This window comes from Lissotriton helveticus, chromosome 5_1 (assembly GCF_964261635.1).
Source record: "Lissotriton helveticus chromosome 5_1, aLisHel1.1, whole genome shotgun sequence".
In the NCBI taxonomy this organism is placed as follows: Eukaryota; Metazoa; Chordata; class Amphibia; order Caudata; family Salamandridae; genus Lissotriton; species Lissotriton helveticus.
The window spans coordinates 46,768,681-46,792,382 of record NC_136065.1 but is presented as its reverse complement, the minus strand read 5'-3'; positions in this window follow the sequence as shown (position 1 = coordinate 46,792,382).

The following is a 23,702-nucleotide window of genomic DNA, read 5'->3' as shown; positions in this document are numbered from 1 at the left end:
CTATATTAATTTGAGGTAGGTGCTGGACACTGAATTTATTTAATTTACTATTCCCACTCCAATCTATATTAAATTGAGGTAGGTGCTGGACACTGAATTTATTTAATTTACTATTCCCACTCCAATCTAAATTAAATTGGGGTAGGTGCTGGACACTGAACCTAATTCATTTACTATTCCCACTTCATTCTACATTAAATCGGGGTAGGTGCAGGACACTGAACCTAATTAATTTAGTATTCCCACTCCAATCTATATTAAATTGAGGTAGGTGCTGGGCACTGAATTTATTTAATGTACTATTCCCACTCCAATATAAATTAAATTGGGATAGGTGCTGGACACTGAACCTAATTAATTTAATATCCCCACTCCAATATACATTAAATTGGGGTAGGTGCTGGACACTGAACCTAATTAATGTACTATTCCCATTCCAATCTATAATAAATTGAGGTAGGTGCTGGACACTGAATTTATTTAATTTACTATTCCCACTCCAATCTAAATTAAATTGGGGTAGGTGCTGGACACTGAACCTAATTAATTTACTATTCCCACTCCAATCTATATTAATTTGAGGTAGGTGCTAGACACTGAATTTATTTAATTTACTATTCCCACTCCAATCTAAATTAAATTGGGGTAGGTGCTGGACACTGAACCTAATTAATTTACTATTCCCACTCCAATCTAAATTAAATTGGGGTAGGTGCTGCACACTGAACCTAATTCATTTACTATTCTCACTTCAATCTACATTAAATTGGGGTAGATGCAGGACACTGAACCTAATCAATTTACTATTCCCACTCCAAACTACATTAAATTGGGGTAGGTGCTGGACAATGAACCTAATTAATTTACTATTCCCACTCCAATATACATTAAGGGTCCGATTCCGATTCGGTAAACCCCCATGAATCGCCGTACGGAGCGTATTTCCCGTACAAATTGCACACCTTCAACGTCCCCGTACGTACGATCAAGTACGATCCAAACCCAAAGCAGATCTACGTACGAATCATACCAAACACCGTACTTCAAAAAAATACATACGATTTGTATCCAGTTCACGCAGTACGCTACGTCCGTACGTAAACAAGCAGCAGTTTCCGGCCCAGCAAGTACGATTCGTGTCGGCGACACTCCGTACGACCCTTTTCTACGGGAGCTGAAAACGTCCGTAAAAGCAGAGTCCGGCCCGAACCGCACACCCGGTACGTGACATACACGCCATGAACCCCATCGTCCTTGTCATCCCAGTCCTGTACACCTACGACCTGGTGCACAGAAACCAACGACGGCGCAGACGGTGAGAACAACGTACCGCAACAACGGAAGTGTACTTGTACGGTGCGTCTTACATGCTCGCCTATACCACCATTGCAATAGTTATACGTCCTGCACACACGCCATGAATGTTGGGGTACGGTGCAGGTCACGCGATGCACACACACACCATGAATGTTGGGGTACGGTGCGAGTCACGCAATTCGCACACACGCCATGAATGTTGGGGTACGGTGCGTGACATCTGAGGGGTCGGTGGATATGACTCCCAGCAGAGGCCAGACATAGGAGGTGGGTGGATACGATTCCCAGCAGAGTCCAGACACAGGAGGGGTGGGTGGAAATGACTCCCAGCAGAGGCCTGACATATGAGGGGTGGGTGGATATGACTCCCAGCAGAGGCCAGACATAGGAGGGGTGGGTGGATATGACTCCCAGCAGAGGCCACACATATGAGGGGTGGGTGGATATGACTCCCAGCAGAGGCCAGACACATGAGGGGTGGGTGCAGAGGACTCTCAGCAGTGGCCAACAGTATGGGGGTGGGTGCACAGGACTACCAGCTAAGCCCAGACATAGAAGGTGTGGGTGGATATGACTCCCAGCAGAGGCCAGACATATGAGGGGTGGGTGGATATGACTCCCAGCAGAGGCCACACATACAAGGGGTGGGTGGATATGACTCCCAGCAGAGTCCAGACATAGGAGGTGTGGGTGGATATGACTCCCAGCAGAGGCCAGACATATGAGGAGTGGGTGCAGAGGACTCCCAGCAGAGTCCAGACATATGAGGGGTGGGTGGATATGACTCCCAGCAGAGGCCACACATGAGGGGTGGTGCAGAGGACTTCCAGCAGTGGCCAACAGTATGGGGGTGGGTGCACAGGACTACCAGCAGAGGCCATACATAGGAGGGGTGGGTGGATTTGACTCCCAGCAGAGGCCACACATATGAGGGGTGGGTGGATATGACTCCCAGCAGAGGCCAGACATATGAGGGGTGGGTGGATATGACTCCCAGCTGAGGCCACACATATGAGGGGTGGGTGGACATGACTCCCAGCAGAGTCCAAACATAGGAGGTGTGGGTGAATATGACTCCCAGCAGCGGCCAGACATATGAGGGGTGGGTGCAGAGGACTCCCAGCAGAGTCCAGACATATGAGGGGTGGGTGGATATGACTCCCTGCAAAAGACACACATATGAGGGGTGGGTGCAGAGGACTCCCAGCAGTGGCCAACAGTATGGGGGTGGGTGCAGAGAACTCCCAGCAGAGTCCAGGCATATGAGGGGTGGGTGGATATGACTCCCAACAGAGGACACACATATGAGGGTGGGTGCAGAGGACTCCCAGCAGAGTCCAGACATATGAGGGGTGGGTGGATATGACTCCCAGCAGAGGCCACACATATGAGGGGTGGGTGCAGAGAACTCCCAGCAGAGTCCAGACATATGAGGGGTGGGTGGATATGACTCCCAGCAGAGGCCACACATATGAGGGGTGGGTTAAGAGGACTCCCAGCAGTGGCCAACAGTACGGGGTGGGTGCACAGGACTACCAGCAGAGGCCAGACATAGAAGGGTGGGTGCAGAGGACTCCTAGCAGAGGACACACATATGAGGGGTGGATGCAGAGGACTCCCAGCAGTGGCCAACAGTATGGGGGTGGGCGCACAGGACTACCAGCAGAGGCCACACATAGGAGGGGTGGGTGGATATGACTCCCAGCAGAGGCCACACATATGAGGGGTGGGTGCAGAGGACTCCCAGCAGTGGCCAACAGCATGGGGGGGACAGGACTACCAGCAGAGTCCGGACATAGGAGGGGTGGGTGGATATGACTCCCAGCAGAGGCCACACATAGGAGGGGTGGGTGGATATGACTCCCAGCAGAGGCCAGACATATGAGGGGTGGGTGGATATGACTCCCAGCAGAGTCCAGACACAGGAGGGGTGGGTGGATATGACTCCCAGCAGAGGCCAGACATATGAGGGGTGGGTGGATATGACTCGCATCAGAGGCCAGACACATGAGTGGTGGGTGCAGAGGACTCCCAGCGGTGGCCAACAGTATGGGGGTGGGTACACAGGACTACCAGCAGAGGCCAGGCATAGGAGGGGTGGATGGATATGACTCCCAGCAGAGGCCAGACATATGAGGGGTGGGTGCAGAGGACTCCCAGCAGTGGCCAACAATATGGGGTGGGTGCACAGGACTACCAGCAGAGGTCAGACATAGGCGGGGTGGGTGGATGTGACTCCCAGCAATGCTCAGATATAGGGGGGGTACATCATCATCAGCACACCACAACTACATGGGGGTATGTGCACATCCCTAACTTGTGACTTTCATGATAGTTCCATAGCAACACATCACTTACAGCAGTGTCCCACTCCATGGAGGATGGATTTCTGTCACATACTGCGTGACACACCACATGTGGGTGTGATGTCAAATTCCACATGCATACCCACCCATGGAGGTTGCTGGCGAAATACACACCCTACCATCATGACACAATAGTGTATAGTGATGTAACAGCCCACCAAACAAAGAGAGCGAAAGGGAACACACACTGTCACGTACATCCCAGGGCTGATATGAATGTCCAGGTGGTGGTCAGACCACCAAGATGTAGTCTCTCTTGGAAGGAATATGGTTTAAAAACCTTAGATACAATGCTCAAAATTGTGAGTCATGTGCCCAAATACCCTGCAGAACAATTTCCAACATAGGGGTAGGCTGTGATAACACACATGCATAGTGGTAAAAAAGGTGCATGTGTCTATGAAGGCATTTGTACATACTCAAAACACAAGTACAGTGAGTAGCATGGATGGCACAGACTAATGAGCAGTAGACATCTGTGAGCAGGCATGGCCATTGCTGAAGGGAACCGTCACCAAAAAAGGAAATGTGCACACATGTCAGCACAATTGTGCAACTGTCTGCAGTGAAGATCTCAGGTGTCACAGAGAAACGAACACTCCCTGGGACAATGTCTGTAGCCAAACTGAACCCACACAACCAATGAATAATTGCAGAGACATTGTGATGGCAGGCAGATACCATGGTCCACCTCATGACCATCATCAAAAAACATCTTTCAGAACCCCAAAACATTACCATTACACCAACTCCAGGGTCCTCATCACCAACATCAAGAACCTGAAATGCAATAGTGTAGAATGAGAAGTAACAGGATTTATTCAGCTTTAAATGAAAAGGAGTGCAAAAATGAGCCCCAGCTCAAATAAGGCCAATGGCCAGTCCACAACCATGTCTTGTAGGGGGACGTTGGGGAGGTCGTCTACCCCAAACTTGCCTGCACAGGAATGATCTAATGGGCTGTTGACCCTTGGGGGGCATCATCCGGGTCAGGACCTGGCCCCGCAGGGACAGTAGTAGGAAGGGTAGGCGTGGTGGGTGACGGGGGGGTGTATCATCCTCAGTAGCATGTGCAGCACCAAAGGTGGAAAGATACTCAGCGCTGCACACTGCTGCCAGTTCGTCTAGACCAACCCCTGCAGCCGAGGACACTATGGGAGTGGAGGTAGAGGGCTGTGAGGGTTGCGGACTGTGACTCTGGCTGCGTGTCTGCGGTCTGACCCCAGTCCCTGTGGGTCTGCCTGCAGCCCTCTGAGTTTGCGTGCCAGGAGGTGTGCGCTTATACTTTTGTGGTGGTGTGCTGCTTGTGTCCATTGGTGTGCGTGATCGTGCCTTCCTGCATGTGCTTTGGACAGGTATGGGAGAGGGGAGTGTGGATGGATCCGAAGGAGGGGGGGACGGACCGCTGCAGGAGGGAAACTGCTGCCGTCAGTGAGGAATCCATGGACGTGAGAATCCGACGTTGGTCTGACATCGTAGCTGACATGCCCTCCATGAACGACAACAACTGGGTAAGGCCATGGAGGACATTCAGCATTGATGTCTGACCAACCTGAATCTGGCAGAGTAGGTCCACAGACTCCGCACTGAGGGCAGCAGGGGAGATAGGGGCAGGGGCTGCGGTGCCGGGGCGGAAGGAGACATGGGGGGCTGCATGGACAGAACGGACCGGAGCAACTGGGAGGGTGGAGATGGTTCTGGAGGAGGCGAGGACAGACACAGTGATGCTGCCACGTGTTGCAGCGTATTCCCCCTCCTCCTGGGAGTCAGAAGCGAATCCATCTGCGTGGTAGGATGTGTCGCCTTCCAAGAGGTCTGCCCGCTGACTCCCCTCACCCTCCGTGCCACTGGCTCCCTCCGACTCCTCAGCGATGCTGGCATGGTGGCTGGGTCCCTCCTGTTGGTCAGTGCAGCTGTCTCCTCCTGTCTCTGTTGATGATGCTGTGGGCAAGGAGAAGAAACAGAAATGCATCAGTCACCTGTACACATCTGACACATGAGCACAAAGTCAGTAGGTCACACTGCAAATCATGGCATGCATCATGATTAACAGCCAGATAGCTCTGCACATATTTGAGACTTGTACTGCCCAGTTGGTATAGACACAATGGTACTTTGACACAAGGATCCAAAGAACACACCAGGCCACAACTTAAATGAGAATTACACTGAGAAGCTACTGTTTGTTTACAGGAGAGCAGATCCATACAATGAAGTGATGCCACCTCAAGTTCACAAAGAAATAAACAGTAGTGGTGCCCCTCAGGGCAAACTAACCCACCTCACTCCCCAAGGTGACACCACACTCAGAGCCCTGTAATTACATAGGGCAAACAATTTATGTAAATAAATGTTGCCATCTTGGGACTCACCACACTTTACACAATCAACATGTATTGAATGTGCTAATTCACCACCTTGTGAAGAGAACACGTATGTGCCTGCATGACAGATGTCTCACAATGAAATGCACACAAACACAGATTTACACATTATTTGAAACAGCTGGCACCCTTTAAGATAAAACACTGTTAGAAACAAATGGTGTTGCAGATTTGCCATATACATGGTCCAACGGAGGTCTTGATGGCTTGACACTCATTAGTTTGTACAATTGACAACAAAGGAGTTTCAAGACCTCAAGACCACTGTGGGGACATGTATATGGAGATCAAGGCACACCATTAATCTCTAACACTGGCGTCTTTGAAAAGCTGCCTGCTTCTTTCAAAAAATTGGAAATGACGTTTTGTGTGCACTACCTTGTGAGACATCTATCATGCAGGCACATAAGTGTTATTTACACAATTCGTCATATTAACATATTCTAAACATGAACAACTTTTAACAAGTGTTGTGAGTGCCAAGGTACAATCATTTATGTGACACAACTTGAAATATGTCAGTCCTCACATGGGCATCCATTCGCTGATGACACAGTTGCTTGCACATAAAACCTACTGGCTGTCATATGGAGTGGCACACATGTCTCAACTCTGGACAATGCTTAAGCTATTGGGCCTGCAATTGTGATGAACAAAATCATTGCTGCATTGTGGACACACCGTTATCCCCAGGCAAACTGTCAACACAGAAGTGTGCACACTAAGACAAAACAGCGTTGCATCAGAACTACATACATGTGGCATAAATGTATGAGGCACAATCATGTCTGGAACCAAATGACATAGGCTGCCAAGCCCCAACTGAAATCACTGGCCACCATCACAGGGGCAGTGCATGGTGAATCATTGTTCAGCCAAATCTCACCCACAGGTCAGACCTGGCAAGGCTAAATCAGGCAGGCCCATGTAGACCTCTCCTGCACAACACCCCCATCCCTCAGTCAATGTGATTGATACAGCTCAAGAAGTGAGAACTCAGAATCAGGGTAACAAAAACTGTGCAGCAACAATTCCAAAAGTAACCCAAGTTCACCTCGTGGGGCTGGCAATACATATTAGTCACAAACAAACAACAACAGATTGTTGTGGAGAGGCACACAGGCACTGCCCAGTGTGAGTATGCACAAGCCAAATCGTGTATCCATGTCCACTGGACACATGTAGCAGACAGAGGAAAAATACAAACTATGCCAGGGACCAATGTTACAGAGGCAGACCCATGCTGAACCCACATAGAATGGGCACAGTGTTGCTTGACACACATGATTAGGAGGCCAGGGTGTCTCAGGGGACTGTAGTGGGCACACTGATCAATGGGTCTGGAATGAGCTGACTGTACAATGAACAACCGTCATGGCATTATGCATATCTCCCACTGATGTACATCATGTCTGAGAACACAACATGGGTCATGCATGCTGCAAGGGTGTGCAGTTGAAACCTCACACTCCTATGTTGAGACTCATCATCAGTGCAAACAAATATGAAGCCAAAACACAGTGCACAGGTCATGGCACAGGCAAGGTCCCAACACATGTCACAGACCACCCTCCCACATCATGCGCAAATCAATGTGTAGTCTAATTATCTTGCACCCTAGATGAACATATGCAAATGTGATTACACACAGACCAGGGGACACATGTGAAGGAGGGGAAGGGATGAAAATGAGTACCAGGTGACTATGGGGAATCGAAAATATACTGCACATATAACCTGTCTGACCAGACACCCCAACTGTGGGAGTGTAGCCAGGCTTCAGAGCACCTCAAGAAGCAGGTGACACACAACACAACAAACAGCCATGTATCTGCCCCCTCCTTGCTGCTGTCTCTCCTGCAACTGCCCATCGAGGTCTGGAAACACCACTGCCAGGACTCGGAGCAGGTGAGGGGTGAGGTGACGGCTTCCGCCATGCCGACGGGGAGGCTCCATCTTCAGCAGGACCCGGGCGAAACGCCGGGTCCAGCACCGGATGTCTTGCCACCTCTTTTGGACGTTGTGCAGCCGCCGGCAATGGCCCCCCACAGACCTGATGGCCCTGACAATGTCCATCCAGATCTCTCCCTTCTCGTAGGCAGTTACCTGTCAGGAAGACAAAGTGAAACAACATCACTACACATGCTCCATGTCCCAGAGACACACACTTGCACACCATTGTGAACAGGGCGTAGGATGCTGACAGGACTTGCATCATTGTCCATGTGAATTAGACCTGTAGGCAAGCCCCAATGCACTACATGGCATTGAAAGGCAACACATGGCGTAACGGGTGCTACACACTCACTGATCATGGCACACACTGGCCAACACATGCAACTGCAGGGTTTGGGACAGCACGTGCCAAGCAGTCACATATCCCACTCCACTTAAGAACCCTCAGCAGACCAGACAGACACACCCTGGCACAGACCACTCGCCTGTCACTGACAACAGCGGATACAACCCTCACTTTGCACATGTGACACTTGACAATGGGGTGTCACAGGTGTCGTGCTAACTTTGCAAGTCAGGCACACAGCACAGCTTGCTTGTCACATCAGATGGCTAGAGCGGCTACACACGCCATGCAGCAGTGGTGCAACACATCACATACACACTCACCCAGATGACAAGGAACATTCACACACTTCAATGTCCATGAGGTTAAACACATCATTTGGACAATCTCACCACAGGTCCCCTCAAGTCATAAACATCTGTGAGTACAGTCACCTGTCACTCCGGGGGAACACTGTTCCACCTCAGGACATTTGGGAATAAAGCCACCAAGGCTGGCATGGCTGAATGTGTCATTCACTATGCAGTGAATGTCACAGTAAGCACAATGCAAGTGAGGAGTGAACACATATGAACTACATCATGCTCTGAATGGGAGACACCACCATGTACATCCCCAGGACTCACTCACAACCACATTGCATGTCTGTCCCACCAATACACAATGCCTGTTGTGACACGCACACAACAGGTGCACACTCAAAGCTAGTGCAGTCAGCACTCACCTGCTCCTCTGGTCTCCCATACAGCTTGCTGTACTGTGGTAGAAGGACATCCAGCAGGGCCTGGTTTTCCTCCTCAGTGAAGGCTGGGGACCTCTCCATAGTAAGAGTCATGAAATGCCAGAGGATGCAGAGACAGCAGCAGTGTGGTCCACTACAATGTTGTGCAGGCAAGTGCCCTCTCAGGGGTTCTAGCTGCCTTAAATCAGTGCTGATGAGGGACTTTCGTTTAGAGGAGTACAGAGTGATAGGTCAGAATCGTCCGCATCGTACATTTCCTCCAATCCCTTTAAACATACAGCTCTGACAGCATTCGCATCGCTCAAAATTTGAGCTTCAGCTCCACAATCATTTTGCAACATTGTATATTTTTGCCCAACTGACTTTTGCAGGGCACCTGTAGCACACACTCAAATCTCAGTATTTATGACAACCAGGATGTATTCAGGGCCTACTACTCGTCCCCTAGGTGTCCCCTAAGTATTTTTGAGATCCACACACGTGTACGGTGCGTTTCACGTGCTTGCGTATGGCACGATTAACAATAGTGAGGCGATGCGCACACATGCCCGGAAAGTACGGGTACGGTGCGCTCGTGTATGGCACGATTACAATAGTGAGACGATGTGCGCACACACCCGGAAAGTAGGGGTATTGTGCGCAGGCGTATGGCACGATTACAATAATGAGACGATACGCACACACGCCCGGAAAGTAGGGGTACAGTGCGCTCGCGTATGGCACTATTACAATAGTGAATGCAGGGGTACGGTGCGTTTCACACGCTGATGCCAATGCAGGGGTACGGTGCATTTCACATGCTGATGCCAATGCAGGGGTACGGTGTGTTTCACACGGTGCGTTTCACATGCTGTTGTGAATGCAGGGGTACGGTGCGTTTCTCACGGTGCGTTTCACATGCTGTTGTGAATGCAGGGGTATGGTGCGATTCACACGCAGATGTGAATGCAGGGGTAGTGCGTTTCACACGCTGATGCGAATGTAGGTGTACGGTGCGTTTAACACGCTGATGCCAATGCAGGGATACGGTGCGTTTCTCACGGTGCATTTCACATGCAGATGTGAATGCAAGGGTACAGTGCGTTTCACACGCTGATGCTAATGTAGGGGTACGGTGCATTTCACACGGTGAGTTTCACACGCAGATGTGAATGCAGGGGTACGGTGCGTTTCACACGCTGATGCGAATGCAGGGGTATGGTGCGTTTCACACGCAAATGTGAATGTAGGGGTACGGTGCGTTTCACACGCTGATGCGAATGTAGGGGTACGGTGCATTTCAGATGCTGATGCCAATGCAGGGGTATGGTACGTTTCACACGCTGATGCGAATGTAGGGGTATGGTGCGTTTCACACGCTGATGCCAATGCAGGGGTACGGTGCGTTTCACATGGTGTGTTTCACACACAGATGTGAATACAGGGGTACGGTGCATTTCACACGGTGCGTTTCACACGCTGTTGTGGATGCAGGGGTACGGTGCGTTAAACACGGTGCATTTCACCTATTGTTGTGAATGCAGGGGTACGGTGCATTTCACACAGTGCGTTTCACACGCTGATGCCAATACAGGGGACGGTACGCTTCACACGATCACGTATGGCACCATTACAATAGTGAGACAAGGTGCACACATGGCAGGGATGTAGTGGTACGGTTCAAACAAGGATGTCTATCAAGTTCTTGTCATTGCATAATCACATGTGCAGGCCCTAGGTGTGTCAGGCAGTGATATAGCACAGGGCATCTGATCTTGTTGCACAATCTATGTGTGATGACCTGTTGACACATGTCATGTGTGATGGGGCACTATGTGGTACATATCACCTTTACACTTGTCCCATATGTATCATTATGCAGATGTTGTCAAGCACATCAACACTGGGATGGCACAGTCATCACTACTAGCACCTGTCTCATGATGCCAGGGACCGGGGCACTTTGTCACTTGACATTTCACGCTCAGCGTGACCCTATGTAACTGTGTCCGGTGTGTGTCATGTTAAACATTGAGCTTGCTGTTTGTGTTCCGTAAACTGCATCTGATAGGAATGGTTTCACATGTACGCACACCATGTCACATGTGCATTCCCACGGCTTTTGGGTCTGATGCCATCAGACATCATTTTTCCCCAGGCATACATGTCTGCATCGTGACAATGGCTGTGTTGTTTTGTTGTCACATGCACACCTTTTTCGAAATGTGTTTGATATGTACATTTGCCATTCCATGTGACCTGTGCTTGTGCTTCCACTGCAGGTTTGGTGACGTGTGTCACTCCCGTGATATCTCGGGCTGTTCACTCAGACCAGCTCAGCAGCTCATTTGAGGGCATGGCATGTTTATTTGTCGATCAACAGGTGTATCTGGGTTTTCGTAGGAGTGCCAGCAAGTTGGCATATGTGTCCTGGATGTATTGCACACGCCATACTCCATAGTGACCTGATGTGTAGTAACAGTTTTGCATGTACTATGTACATTGATATCTATGTTGGCTGACAGTTATTCTCCATTCTTCCCAAATATGTCCTGCAGGGCACCGCCTCTATCAAGACCATTTCCAGACTTGGCTACCATGAGGGAACGTGCCTGCATCTGACGTTACAGATTCAGGACTTTTCGAACAGGCTGGAACCACATCTCCAATCGCAACACAGGTATCCTACTGCGCTGACCCCCAAGCTAAAGGTGATGGCAGCCCTCCATTTTTTTGCTACAGGTACGTTTCAATTAACCATAGCTGATGTCGGTGGAATGTCACAAACAATGTTCAGCCGTGTCCTGCGTGATGTTTTAGCAGCCATTTTGGAGCACATTGATGAATGCATCAAATTTCCAACTCCTGAAGAGTTGAGAGATGTCAAGGGTGAATTCTATGCCCTGGGAGGGATGCCACATGTCATTGAGTCCATTGATGGGAAACATGTGGCTTTAGTGCCACCACAGGCTCAGGAGCAGGCTTACCGCAACAGGACACATTATCATTCAATAAATGCCCTGGTGGTGTGTCTTGCTAACATGCTGATTTCCCATGTTGGCGGACGTTTGGTTCATACGGACTCCCCGGTTTTGGCAGCACTATTCAAGATAGAGGATAACCCTTTCAAAATATATACATTTGGCGTCCTGCTCTGCTTGAAGGCTGATTCCCGGTTTTTGCAGGACTATTCGAGATAGAGAACAACCATTTTATAATAGATACATTCGGCGTCCTGCTCTACTTTGAAGGCGGATCATCCATTACATCTAGAGATTTTCCGTCCAGCCAACTCTGGCATTCTAGAAATATCTTTTGGTCTTAAATTTATCCTGAGCGTCGTTTGAACTATGAAGCATCTCTGGCGACCCACGACACCTTTGTCTCTGATCTATAATCATTCACCTTAGATTCATTCCGGCTCTGGTTTCGGGACGCTGAATCCGTCCTTAACAATAGTTACCTGTGGCAACAGTGTCAACATCTTTGGACTATTTTATCGCGTCCTCATGGTTTTGCGGACAGTACAATAAGACGGTGACCTGATGAAGGCGATAACGCCGAAACGCGCGTAGTCGATACTACAGCCTTGCCTCCATCAACTTGTCTATGTTTTAGTGTGTACTGTGTTTTCATTACCATATATGTAATCATGAAATAATAACAATGGTGTGATCTGATTATCAAAAGAAAGTTTTTCTGTAAAAATATATATCATCTTATATAAAAATAAATGTATATTCAATTCAAACTATGTGTTTTTTAAAAATATGTCGGGCATAGGTTATAACTGTATAATATAAATGACTGCGCTTTTTCACGTAGTTGTGTGTCTTTACAGCCAATTATTGACTTAGCTATAGACCTTTTCCTATAGTGCCTTTTTCCCTATGCATAGCAAGGCCATTAAGTATATAGGGGTCCCCTGTTTTCCAATTTGATTTCCCATGTTTGTGTACGTTTTCCAGGATTGGCACTCGAGGCATTCATCATGAGGCATAGCAGGGTGCCACGAATGATGCTGCAGCTGCGCAACGATCAGGCATGTCTTGTTGGTGGGTAAACTCGGTTTGTCCTGTGTGTTTCAGTATCTTTTACTCTGATGGCATCTCCTGAACCACTTATTTACATGATGTATATTTGTAGGTGACTCGGGATATCCCAACATGCCATGGCTAATGACACCTCTCCGCAACCCAAGAACAGCTGCAGATCAGCAGTACAATAATGCACACGGGCAGACCAGGTGAGTTATTGAGCGAACGTTTGGCATCCTGAAGAGCCGATTCCAGTGCCTTGATAAGTCCGGCGGATCCCTCCCATATGCCCCGGCCAAGGTCTGTAATATCTTCATCGTGTGCTGCATGCTGCACAACATGGCAGTTGAGAAGGCAGTGCCACTCATCCTGGATCTTGAGGAGCAGGAACATCCACTCATTGATGATGAAGGGCTTGGTCACGATGCAAGTGATGAGGAGGAGGAGGATGATATCTGGAGTCAGCTAATACGCAAATTATTCTCATAATTCTGAGTCACTGGGAATGAGTGTGCAAGCTCGTAGCATTGAGTGGCATGTGTTGCAATGTGTATGTCCAGCTGACTGTATGCAAAGTAACTTTGATGTGAGTTCTGATGTGTCACGCAAGTGCTGATGTCATGCCACACAGAAATGCGCAATGACTTAGCTTTAAATTTACATGTGTACTACATTTTTCCTGTTTTGTAAATGCCCATGTCTTTAGCAAAGATTTTTAACGGTGAGCCCTTGTGTCTCTGTCATTCCCAGGTTGCTGTGCCTGTTGTCTGTTCGTGTCATCTTAGTCCTCCTGCTATTCCTCATGATGATTGCAAGGTGGGCCGAATCAGTGTTCCATGCACGGACATGTGTAAATGTCAGTTTGGGTAAGAGATCCAAACAGGCTGTTTGGGGTTGGTATGGTTTGGGAATGTGTGGAAACTGTTTCTGTGCATGTTGTAGAACTATCCATACATGTCTCATCACCATGGATCAAATTACATGTTGCACCACTCCCATGACAGGACAGTCACCCTTCTTGACAGCCATCTGTTGTGGAGTTTTGACTCTGGTGAAGGCATCAATGTGTGTAAACCTTGACCCTAGTTTAGGTGAGAGGAAATCTCAGCTAGTTGCGCACTGTTCACTGTGTGTTATCCAACACTCATCAATTTAAACACAAAAACAAAAAGACACTTCAGTTATTTTAATCCATAACCTAATGCTTCTATGATCATCTGAATGTTTTTACAAAATACAATAATAAATCAATTGAACACATAATTTTGTGATTCTCAATTCTATACATGAAACATTTTTGTTTTCAAATTATCACAACGCAAAACGTGTAGTACTTGATTTTCATATTTTCATATCATGCCCAATGCATTTCGGCACAAGGGTGTGCCTTCATCAGGGGCTAATCTGTAATAAAGGTAAAAACAATGGAACAAGTAAGTGTATTGTGTATGTTGTATTTCATGGGGGTGTGTATATGCAAATAGAGTGTCATCATACCTCTAATGGACGTTAATTCCTCAAGTAAACTGTAGGAATAAAGTAACAAACCAAATGAAAGCCAGTGGTAAAGTTGCCTAAACCAGATAAAAACCAATAACAATAATAATACAAATAATAGTAACGATGGTCCATCAAACAAATAAATAAGCAGCCGCTTACCTAGATAAATCTGAAATGTATTGCCCTGTAAATACAAGTAACAGCCGAGACATTTACGCCTGTTCGTTCACATAATGCTCATGACATAGAAGACTTAATAATAAGAAACATGAGGTCCTACCTGATCTGCGTTGACTATTCCAATCTAAAAAATATATGATATGGTTGAAAAGTATCCAAAAGGACTCCAGATGCCCATGAACAATCCGCCAAATCTAAAATCACCTACCTCATACGTGCTAAATTCTGACCTAAAACACAAAAACGAGTGATTTGTAACTACAAAAAGTTTATGCACTGTGACTATCCTACATCAATAAAGCTAGTGTGACAATCAATCCCAAATACAACCGAAATACCCATTTACCTGCTTGAAGTGTCGCCAATATTTTAAACAGTAGTTCTCAGCCTCGTATCTTAATTTAATCCAAGTTGCCTTGAAACAAGACGTCTCGCGCCATTACTCGAATCGACCTTGTTTGTAGCGTGTGAGAGTCATCAACACTGAAAACGGACTCTAACAACCAAGTATACCGATAATCAAAGAAACCAAGATCGCCATTTTAAAAAAGGGGATTAAACATTATGATGTAAACACGAACTCCCTGTGAAAGAAGCGCTGTGCAGTGTATACTGTTATCAAACACTGTCAAAGATCCCACGTTACCAGCGCAGTGCGCACTATAGTCCCGCTACGTTCCTGTACTCTACCCTGGCAAACCTTTATTTCCATCAACAACACTAGAGACGGACTAGCAACTCCGTGATCAACCGTGTTGAACTTTTTCCATCCTAAACAACTCTGAGGTCGAGCTGACAACTCGTTATTTAGCTCGTGCAAGAAACCTAAATTACGTGTTTACACTAATTAAATCCCAGATAAGAAAACACGATGTGGTATGACAACCTGTCACTTATTACCAAAATTGAGACTGCACTGAGCGTTATAAAGCGCCGCTCCAAAATGTAAACACTCGAGATAAGTGGTAAATAAAAAAGTGTTGCATATTAAATACATAGTGTGACATCTTAATAATTAAAGGTGCGTGCCCATCTTAAAATGATCTGTTCCGATAAGGTAATGAAGGATGGGGGATGGATAGAAATACAGTTCAGTAGAGATGTCTTTTCACGTTCACTGTACATGTGAGGAATGAACTCAAATGCTCACTTTACCCACTTTATCGATACACCGCTAAACAACTGTTTTATATAAGCTAAACCATATCTATAACACACATTCCAAAACTATACATGCAATAGCACGTTGCAAGTTCACTAGTCAATGCTGTTTCTCAGTACATATAAATTCATGCGAATATGTAGTTGTCATCCTTAATATGCAATTATAAACATGTAGTCAGATCGCAAATCATTAATAATTGTCTTGGGTGTATACATACGAGTAAAAAATGATACATTGGATAAGCAGCATGTACATCATAATATAATTCAGACTTATAATAATATCACTATTGGTGATATGTATTTCAAGGGTAGACCACTTATCATTTTTCGAAAATAACCTTAACATAACTCAAATTAACCTGTAATGTAATGAGATATAATGAACTTGAGTAAAACCGATATGCATAAATGTCCGATATCTAGAACCCTATAGATAACATGAAAGATCATATCTATCATTTAATCCCTTGGGCTGCATTGTCTGTAGAAATTTAATCCAGTACAACTCACGTTGCAAAAGACGGAGTCTGTTATCAATGCCTGATTTAATCTCTACCTTCTCAATAATGAAGCATCGTAATTGAGAGATCGTGTGGCTGGACTCTTTCCAGTGGGTGGCTAATGGAGATGATAGGTTCTGATGACGTAGTCGACTCTTGTGCTCATTTAATCGAATCTTGAGCTTGCGCTCTGTCTTCCCAATATATAACTTGCCACATGGGCACTTAATGCCATAAACTACATTAAGGGTGTTACAATCACTACTGTGTCTGAGTTTGATTGTCTGGCCAGTTGTCGGATGCGAAAAAGTATTTCCAATGGTTATATTATTGCAGTTCACACAGTTCAAACAACGAGTTGTTCCTTTGTAAACCTTGACCCTGACACATTGCGGATGCCACAGGTTGACATTGTGTGGGACATCACAACCACAGGCTCTATGGGGAATTGCAGCCTCACTGTGTGCAGCAGGATGTGTTTGGCTCATCCACAAAATCTTGTGTGCCAGTACAGTTTGATTTCCAATCAACCATGTTGTGAAGGTGTGGGCCATCGTATGTCCCACATGTTCTGTCAACTGTCCTGCGAGTCTGTTCGTATGGATGCATTGCCCCTTTTGCCAGTATGTCATGTCACTGTCATGTCGCTTCCTCAGGGCCGGTGGCGAACACTGCTTTGCAAGCCTTCTCGGTAAGTTGATGTTAACTTTCTATTCCCATGATGCCAGGAATGTTGCGCTGATGACGTCACAACGTTGTGCTGTAGCAAATGTAAACGCTTCCGTGGCACCAGTCGGAGGCGGTAATCCCAGGATTCTGCTGTGGCATGCTGCATATCCTGGTCACGGTAGGGGTGATTTTGTGCCATTGCTCCTCATTACTCTCTGTTGAGTTCCAGCCCAGCAGATTGTTATGTTAGGCCTTTCAAAGCCTAGTTGGATGAGCCAATGACTGTCTCTTGTGGGGCTTCCTTGTGTTTACATAATTCCCTCCCTCGTTGGATGAGCTTCTTAAGGCTCTTGCGGGTGATGTGTAATTTCCCTTCTTGACCCTCACTGATTCCCTGGGGTAGCTATGGATTGTTGCCTTTGTGTGAGTAGCACTGCAGCACATTAGAATTTCTGTATATTGGAGCCTTATTCATACACTGTGATTTCCTTGATTACCGCATGGCTCTAATTCCATTGAAGCAGCCTGCAGAGCGTTATATACCCTTCATTTAACTGCACAACTCTGCTACCTTTTATGTGTCCGTGTTCAATCCTCAGATCTAGTATCATTTTCATTACTGTGATCCCAACTAGGATACAGTGGCTGTTGTTTTCCTTATCTGAAAGAGACACGTTAGTGATAGATTCCTTACCTTAGAATATCCCCAGGCGTCAGACTGGATCCGGAAACTTTTGCGTAGCAGTACCCTTGCGCGTTGGTAGGCGTCGTCTGCGGCTCCGTGTCCGTCGTCGGCGTCGTGGGCGCCGTGATGACGTCGTCGGAGTACTTAGACGCCGCCTCCGCGTGCTGACGTCAGTTCTTCTTTTTTCCGCGCCAGCAGCGCAGATCCGGAAAAAGTGGTACCTCAGTCACTTTTTGACTAATCTTTTTTGATCTATGATCATCCTTTTTCGAAGTCTTCGACTCCGAACGGTGCCGGTAGGGATGCCAGGTTTTAAGCCTTGTGAGGATTGCGACCGGCTGATGTCGGTCACCGACCCTGACCGTCGGTGTCTCCACTACCTCGGCGTCGATCACGACGACAAGACCTGTTCCGACTGTCGGGCCCTGACTTCGAAGGCTAGACGGGAGCGGTCCCATAAGCGGCTCTAGCTCCGACAGTCGGCCCGCACCGTGAGAGGTCCCGGTCCGGACGGAGGTCGAGGGACCGGTCGCGGGGGCGGAGCCATATAGCTCCGGGAGTCGACATCACTCCTCTGGGTCGAAGTCGTCAGGTAAGCACAAGAAGTCGAAGAGACGTCATCACTCTTCCGACTCCCCCCGACGCTCGCGCGACGCGGCCGGGGGTTCGGGTGTCACCGCCCATGCGGCTCCGTCGGAGTCGCAGGCATCGCGTCCGGCCCCATACCCTTCGGTCCCTGGGCCTAACGCGACGCCGGAGGAGATCGAGCGGTTCCTCATGGCCATGAGGTCCCTCTCTCCTCCGACGGGCCCCGCTGCGCCTTCGGGCCCAGCGGTCCCATCAGGGGGTCCTAGCGGGTCGGAGACTTCGGCCCCGACCCCGTCTGGTGCTTCGGCTCCGACGCCGCCGGTGCCTTCGGGCCCGGCGCCGCAGGGCCCCACCGGATCCGGATCCGGGTCGTCGCCGGTGGACTTGACAGCCTCCCCGGCGCCGGCCCCTCAGGTGTCTCCCCCGGCGCCGCCCTCGGACGGCGCCGTCCCCGATGCCTCCCTCGACCCGGTTCCGGCGTCGGAGCGGCGCCGCTGGGCGCCGCTTCCAACGCCGTTCGGAGAGTTCTCTTTCCATGAACCGGCCCCATCATTTACTGACCCTGAATACCAGGAGATGGGTGCTGAGGAGTATTGGGAGGGGTCTGAGGACCCTCTGACACGTGAATGTCAGTCCCAGGAGGACTGGACAGGTGAACTTGAGGATGCCAGTGGTTTGGACACCTCGCCGGACACTGGCTTTGTCTCACCTCCTACCGTGGCTACGGAGGAGGGGGCAACCTATAGTGTGGTGTTGATGAGGGCGGCCAAGGCCTTGGGCCTTGAGCTCCCCGTCGCGGCCATGAGGACTAACCTCCTCACTGAGGTCCTTAAACCGCAGTCAAGCTCGGCCGAGCCTCTGCTGCCGTTTAACGAGACCTTGACCGATGTTCTTTTGGGCACTTGGTCTAAGCCCGCTACAGGTTCACCTGTAGATAGGAACGTGGCCAGACGCCACCGCCCGGCACCGGGCGACCCTTGTTTCCTGTCCACCCACCCCACCCCTGAGAGCCTGGTGATCCAGGCCTCCAATTCCCAGACCGCGTTCCCGTCGGCGCCGCCTGACAGGGAATCCAAGAGGTACGAGCAATATGGCAAGAAGGTATTCTCTTCCCTGAGTCTGGGACTGCGGTCTTCCAACACCGCGTGCCTCTTGGGCCGTTACACCCACTCTCTGTGGGATACGGTCACGGACATGCTGCCACAATGCCCGTTGGAGGTATGGGCTAGACTCGGCCAAGCCCTTGTGGAAGGCCGAGATGCGGCAAGTTATTCGATCCGGTGTGGACTGGATACCACCGACTCTCTGGGCAGAGCGATGGCAACGACGGTGGCGATTCGTCGCCACGCCTGGTTGAGGTCCGCCAATTTCTCGGCTGATGTCCAGAATACACTCATGGACATGCTGTTTGATGGCCGTCGCCTTTTTGGCGACAAGGCAGACCATGCACTAGAGCGCTTTAAGGACTCCAGGGCTACGGCCAAGTCCTTGGGCCTTTCGGCCCCGCGCCAGCAATCGGCTGCTTTTCATACCTTTCGTGGCCACGGAAGGGGTGTACCCGCACGTGCTCCCAGCCACGCTCCGCAGGGTAATACCCAACGCGGTGGCGGCCGTGGAAACCGCCGTGGCGGCGGTCGGGGACAACGGCGAGGTCAGTCCACACCTTCCCCCGCAGCATCCGCCTCGAAACCCTCCTAGTCCATGCTTTCAGGCCCATGTGACGCCAGTTGGGGGCAGGGTTCGCCATCACCTTCTCCACTGGCGCACTGTCACGTCGGACAGGTGGGTGCTGCAAATCGTCCGAAGGGGCTACTCCCTCCCCTTCGAGGCGACCCCTCCAGCCATGCCACCGCAGTACCACCGAGTATCAGGGGATCATTTGCGGCTTCTGCAGGAGGAAGTTACGGCCCTCTTGGCCAAGAGGGCCATCAAGCGCGTTCCTGGGCCAGAAGTAGGATGTGGTTGCTACTCTCACTACTTTCTGGTACCCAAGAAGGGCAAAGGGGGCCTCCGCCCTATCTTGGACCTCCGGAACGGCAACGGCTTCCTCCGGAAGGAGAAGTTCAAAATGCTGACACTGGCTCAGGTCTTGGCTGCCCTGGACCCGGGAGACTGGATGGTAGCATTGGACTTGCAGGATGCTTACTTTCACATACCCGTCCTGACGGCCCACCGGCGCTATCTGCGGTTCACGGTTGGCCACGAGCACTTTCAGTTTACCGTGCTCCCCTTCGGCCTTACCAGTGCCCCACGGGTGTTCACAAAGGTGATGGCGGTGGTCGCAGCGCATCTGCGCAGGTTCGGGGTTTCAGTCTTCCCCTACCTCGACGACTGGTTGTTGAAGGCGGGCTCGCCCAGACAGTCGTCAGCCACCTTCAGACTACGGCAGACCTCCTGCACCAGCTGGGGTTCTCCCTCAATGTGCCGAAGTCACACCTGTGCCCCTCTCAGAAGCTCCTCTTCATCAGAGCAGTTCTGGACTCAGTGCAGTTTCGGGTTTATCCTCCCGAACAGCGGGTCCGGGATATTCAGGCTCTAATTCCACTGTTTCAGCCTTTATCCCGGGTCTCGGTCAGGTTGACGCTGCGGCTTCTGGGGCTGAAGGCCTCCTGCATCCTACTGGTGCATCACGCCAGATGGCGGATGCGGGCTCTGCAGTGGGACCTGAAGTTTCAGTGGGCCCAGCATCAGGGCAACCTGTCCGATCACGTCCTGATCTCGGAGGGCACTGCGAGACAACTGCAGTGGTGGCTCACGGACCGCGATTGGGTCAGCGGCAGATCCCTCTCCCTTCCCCAACCGGAGCACGTAGTTGTGACGGATGCGTCCCTCCAGGGCTGGGGAGGCCACATGGGAGAGGCGGAGATCAGAGGCCTCTGGTCTCCGGCGGAGTCCCGGCTCCATATCAATCTTTTGGAGCTGCGGGCGATTCGTCTAGCACTGAAGGCATTCCTCCCCTCTGTCTGGGGGAGTGTAGTGCAGGTGTTCACCGACAACACCACCGCCATGTGGTACTGCAACAAACAAGGCGGAGTGGGGTCGTGGACCCTTTGCCAGGAGGCTCTGCGCCTCTGGCAGTGGCTGGAACGCCAGGGCGTGACCCGGGTGGCTCAGCACCTGGCAGGTTCTCTGAACGCCAGGGCGGAGGAGCTCAGCCGTCGGTGCATGATGGATCACGAATGGCGTCTGAACTCGGACGTGGCGCAAGGCCTCTTTCAGCGATGGGGAGAGCCTTGGTTAGATCTATTCGCCACCGAAGAGAACGCGCAATGTCATCAGTTCTACGCGTTGGAATTTCCAAGGCGGCACTCGCTCGGAGACGCTTTTCGTCGCGAGTGGAGTTGCGGTCTATTGTACGCCTTTCCGCCTATACCACTTCTGCCCAGAGTGCTGAAGAAGATCAGGCGCGACCGGGCACAAGTCATCCTTGTGGCTCCGGACTGGGCACGAAGGTACTGGTATCCCGAGCTACTCAGTATGTCAGTCGATCCCCCGGTTCGTCTGCCTCTTCAGGAGGACCTTCTGTCGCAGCAGCAGGGAACGGTCCTTGCACCCGAACCTGTCCAGTCTCTACCTCCATGCTTGGAGATTGAGCGGCGGCAGTTGAGGCCATTTGACTTGCCTCCTGAAGTCTGTAATGTCATTCTGGCAGCCAGGCGTCCCTCCACAAAGTCGGTATACGCCTGCAGGTGGAACAAATTTGTGGCATGGTGCACAGCAAAGGCTGTGGATCCCCTTGCTGCCTCTCTTTCTGAGGTTCTTCTTTTCCTTCTTTCTCTGGCCCAGCAGGGCTCTGCTCTGGGCGCTATCAAGGGCTACCTTTCTGCCCTTTCAGCCTTTCTAAGGCTGCCTGATCAACCTTCCTTGTTCAAGTCCCCTATTGTAAATCGCTTTCTGAAGGGCATCACACACACATTCCTGTTCCGTTTGTGATGCCTCAGTTGGACTTGAACCTTGTTCTTACATTTCTGATGTGCGCTCCCTTTGAGCCACTTCACAACTGTCCTCTCCGCCTTCTCACTTTGAAGACTGCTTTCCTGGTTGCCATCACCTCTGCCAGGAGAGTGAGTGAGCTCCAGGCCCTTTCTTGTACTCCTCCCTTCCTTTCTGTCCATCCGGACAAGGTTGTGTTACGTACTAAGCCATCTTTCCTGCCCAAGGTTGTCACGGCCTTCCACATCGGGCAGTCCATCACCTTGCCAACCTTCTTCCCGCCACCGCATCCCTCTAAAGAGGAAAAGCGGCTCCACCGTCTGGACCCAAAACGTGCGCTGTCATTCTATTTAGACCGCACACGCCAGTTCTGGGTGGATGACCAACTCTTTGTTGGTTACGTGGGCGCTAAGAAGGGGAAAGCGGTGCACAAGAGGACCATCTCCCGGTGGATCATCTTGTGTATCCAGGCATGTTACTCCTTGGCTAAGAAGGAGCCCCCTGTTGGTTTGCGGGCTCATTCCACCCGAGCCACGGCGACTACAACTGCCCTGGGCCGGGGAGTGCCCTTACAAGACATCTGTCAGGCGGCTACGTGGGCCTCGCTGCACACGTTTGCACGACATTACTGCCTGGACAGCCAAGTCCGGAGGGATGGCTTCTTTGGCCGTTCTGTCCTCCAGGACTTTCTGGTGTGATTATTGGTTCGCAGACCCACCACCGGGGTTGGTATTGCTGGGGTATCTATTCTAAGGTAAGGAATCTATCACTAACGTGTCTCTTTCAAATGCACAAGTTACTGCTTGTGTAACGATATATCTGTAAGTGACATTAGTTAGTGATAGATTCCTTACCGACCCACCCATCCTCCCCGTTCTGCGAACCGATATCTAGGGTTAGGGTTTTCCCCTTCAGGGCCCTAGTTTCAATGGCACCAGTGTTGTTTTTTTAACATGGCTCAGCGCTTCTGGCGCGGAAAAGCTGTGTCTAAGAACTGACGTCAGCACGCGGAGGCGGCGTCTAAGTACTCCGACGACGTCATCACGGCACCCACGACGCCGACGACGGACGCGGAGCCGCAGACGACGCCTACCGACGCGCAAGGGTACTGCTACGCAAAAGTTTTCGGATCCAGTCTGACGCCTGGGGATATTCTAAGGTAAGGAATCTATCACTAACTAATGTCTCTTACAGATATATCGTTACACAAGTAGTAACTTATGCTACAGGTGTAACTGTTACAGTATAGGTCCTGAGGTATTCTGTGATTAAGTGACAAGAAGTGTTGAATCCTTATGCTTGTTTACCTTTGTTTCAGATCTCCCTCCCTGCTGTTCCCTTCCTTTCCTTCCC